This window comes from Gekko japonicus, unplaced genomic scaffold (genome assembly GCF_001447785.1).
Source record: "Gekko japonicus isolate JY-2015 unplaced genomic scaffold, Gekko_japonicus_V1.1 scaffold4215, whole genome shotgun sequence".
NCBI lineage: Eukaryota > Metazoa > Chordata > Lepidosauria > Squamata > Gekkonidae > Gekko > Gekko japonicus.
In genome coordinates, this window is record NW_015167174.1 from 18176 (window position 1) to 22245 (window position 4070).

Sequence of the window (4070 nt, forward strand, 5' to 3'; positions counted from 1 at the left end):
CTGTGGGTTAGTTTTCACCCAAGCTGCCAGATCTCACCGTCTCTCAGACCACACAAGTGCCCCTGGTAGGGTGACTGTGTGGTACCCATCCCTGCCACACACCACTTCTCTCGATTAGCATGCTGTGTGATTAAAGCAGCCAGAAGAGGGCACTCCGCTCACACTAGTTGTTGTTCAGTCGCACAGTCGACTCCGACTCCTCGCGACCCCATGGACCAGCTCCCGCCAGGCCTTCCGGTCTTCCACCGTCTTCTGAAGTTTGCTCAATTTCATGTTCGTTGCATCTATGACCCTGTCCAACCATCTCACCCTTTGCCGTCCCCGTCTTCTTTGACCTTCAGTCTTTCCCAGCATCAGGGTCTTCCCGAGTGAGGGCTCCCTTCTCATTGGGTGGCCAAAGTATTTGAGCTTCAGTTTCATTATCTGGCCTTCCAGGGAACAGTCAGTTTCCCCCTCCAGTGTTACTATTGATCATACTCTGCAGCTGGGATATACAAACAAAGGGCAGCTGGACCGAAGTACCCACCCGCATTGAAAACCTGCTGTGGGACCCCCGTCTCAGAGGTCTGGCACTTGTGAGCAGTTTTTACAACTGCTGTGGGTATTAAATGGGGGCACAGAGACCACCACCGACTAATTCTTATCTTAAAACCTGAGCATTTCTCCTCCAGAGGCTCTTTGCATCCTGGGTGCCGAGGGAACCAACTCTCTCCCCCACCCCATCCCTTCGTTAAGCCCTTCGTAATGCTCCTTGCCTGTCGGGCTCATCAATTACCAAGCCATTGCTCAATAATTAATGCTAAGTGAGGCCCGAAGTGGACTCCGGACAAAGAGCTCCGCTTAGGCCTATTTTTAGTTTCTGTGCCTCGGCTGTAACAGGGGAAGCAATTGTGTTCTCGGACTAAGGGTAGGAATACATTCCCCCCACCCACCCTCTCATCTGATTTGAAAACATCATAGTATCCTCAAGTGGCTTGCTCCAAACCTCCAGGAAAGTACACACAGGATTAGGGATAAAAAGAGGACGGAAAGTTCATGGTTGGGAGGGACTCACTTTCCCTTTCCCACGCAAGCCTGGTGCTGTGCTACTGGATGCAGACATTAGCCGCTATAGCACATTTGGCTTTTAAAGAGAGTTTCTCGGTCTTAGGATTGAATCTGCAATCCTCAGTTGCTTTCCTTAGCACACAGTTTGTGACCCTCCTGTAGCACTTTGTTTTAATTCCTGGCTGCAGCACAGAGGTTAAGGTGCTGAGCTGCAGACCACGGAAACGTCTTCGGACAGCGCGGGCTCTTCGGCTTGGAAACGGAGATGAGCACCGCCCCCTGGAGTCAAATTCAACTGGCTTTCAAGCAAGAGAAACCTTTACCTTTTTAAGCTCCTGAACCAACTTCTGTCTCCTTACGTCTTCTCTCCTGGGCTTCCTTTCATTCACAACAGTAAGACCGGCTACTCTGGATAGAAGGGAATTAAAGGCAGAGCCCGTTTGCTGATTCATGCAGGGGTCAGTCTTGATAGAAAGGAAGAATAAGAACTCCTCAACTTGGCTCTACTTCCGTCTGTTGCCTGAACAGACACCCACGTGACATTCTCTTCTTGCACCCACGACTGAGGATGGGTATGTGGGAAGGGGTGGGTTGTCCCCCGGTACCTATAGCAGCGTCAGCTTGAGGGCCAAAAATGGGTTCATCTCACCAAACAGGTAGGCGCCCGTCCCCCGTAGCATTCACCTGTAACCATCCTATGCCGTTTTTCATTTGTTAGACCACCTTGCAGCAAGTCATTCTGACCAGGTAACTGAAGAACATTAGTACCGTTCTATACAGAGTAGGTAAGCTACTTACGAAGCTGTGCCACATTTCTTTCCTATTGAGCGCTTAACTGCTCAACATTAAACAACCAGGATATCTCCTACCACCTTAGAGGTTGTTGATGTGCTGAAGGAGGATCAGAGACACAGCTGAGACCCACCACCCAGTCAGGTCCACTGGAGTATATAGACATCCGTGCGCATATCCTTTAGCTTGTACTTGCAAGCAGGGGTCATTTTGTAGAAAGGGTCCACTGGAGTATATAGACATCCGTGCTCATATCCTTTAGCTTGTACTTCCAAGCCAGGCTCGTTCCCACGCATGGCAGAACTGCTGCCTCTACGGTATCAGTACAGGGATGAAAGAGGCCACTGTTTTTTCAGGAGTACCTTTCCAGTACCCCAAGTGTGCTGCCACAAGCAGTTTGAGAGAGTCCTGCAGAGGATTTAACTTGCATAAAGGCGGTGTGGTTTGGCAACCCTGGAGGATGAATGTCATATGGGTATAACCAGGGGTCATTTCCTGCAGGAGCGCACAGGAGCAGAGCTCCAGCAGTAAAGAGCCCAGGGGGTGGGCACATGCAACAAGCCCCAACCCCTGCTCCCAGCAGCCCTCAGTCAGAGCAAGAAGCAGCCAGGTAAGTTGCAGAGCTCCCCCCCCCCGCCCAAAACAGTCCAGTGGCACCTTTAAGACCAAGTTTTATTCAGATACAAGCTCTCCCTCCTCTGCGAGGACAGATCTGCATGTTTGCCCCCCCCCCAATAGCTAGCAATCCAAAACAGTCCAGTGGCACCTTTAAGACCAAGTTTTATTCAGGTACAAGCTCTCCCTCCTCTGCGAGCACAGATCTGCACATTGTCCCCCCCCCCCAACAGCTAGCAATCCAAAACAGTCCAGTGGAGCCTGAGCAGTGAGTGTTGCCTTCTGACACACTTCCGGTAATGTCAGGGGGTGTGGCACATGCAAATGAGTTATGCTAATGAGCTCCTGCACCTCTTTCTACAAAATGACCCCTGGTATATAACCGCCATTTTCCAGCATGGCACAGGCAGGCTTACCAGCCGCCTCCTCCTGTTCCCAGGCAGCAGCTATTAACATCTTCCAGCCATGAGCCTTTCAAGGCACCGGCGTTGAGACTGCGTCGTATCCAGCCCTTTACCATCTGACCCAGAATGTTTGCCTTCACCATCAGATGCAGCACAGAGGGGCCATTTGGCTAAAATTCTTCAAGCCAGGGAAATGCAGCACGCGAGCAAGGAACGTCACAAATGCACACCTTTGGGAACAAAACATTTTAATGACACTTAAGGCTGGGGTTGGATTCTCTTTTTGCACCCCCCACCAGTGGAGCAACGCCCCCTTCCCCCCCCCGGATAATTTCTTACATCATACCTGTTATCTAATTATTGGACTGGTTTAACTCAGGCCTCGCTGAGCTCCTGGTTATGCTATCTTACCGGGGGGTGGGGGGAACATTTAATTACAGCAAGTATAATTGGCATGATCGTGATCACAGTAATACAGAGGAGCTGCCACCCGAAGAACCATCTGAGCTGTGCATGCAGTAGCGTAGGCACAGCGGCTGCAAAGGGAAGGGTGGAGGGTCGGAGCCAGGAACCAGAAGACAGTCCCTCCGGTGCCCTGTTTTCGCTCCCAGGCAGCACACAAGTTTTGCACAAGCACATTGACAGAATCAGCCCTGGCGCAGGCAACAAGCATTAAAAACTCTGCTCAGGAAAGGCCAAGCTTTACAATAAAACAGGAAAGCCGACGAGTGACAGTTTCTTACCCACGACAGACCCCCCCCTTCCTTCTCCCCCTCCCCCACCCATAAGACACAATGGTTTTGGGGGGGAGAGACAGCACAGTCCTCCCCACACTCCCAAAAAGGTTCAATGAGAGGTTGGTTCCTCCACGCCCCCCCCCCCAGGCAATTACAAAAATAAGAAGTTGGGCTCAGCGGAACATCATAAAGTATTAGAATGAATCTTCCTTTTTGTCCTCCGTCAGTGTTGTTGTATCGTCATTTATGTATTTACACATAACACGGGTCTGCCCAGCACCACAAAAGGGGGGGCAGGAGAGACACACACAAAGAAATGCCATCCAGCCCCCCACCCCACCCCGGCCTCCTGAGGACACAATCCAGCCCTGCAGGGACCTCCCACCAGAGAGGATGGCTTCTCTTTGCAAGGGTGGGGTGGGGGTCAAGAACGGACTGTTAGTCCTCTCCCGTGATTACAGAAGGGAGTGGCGGG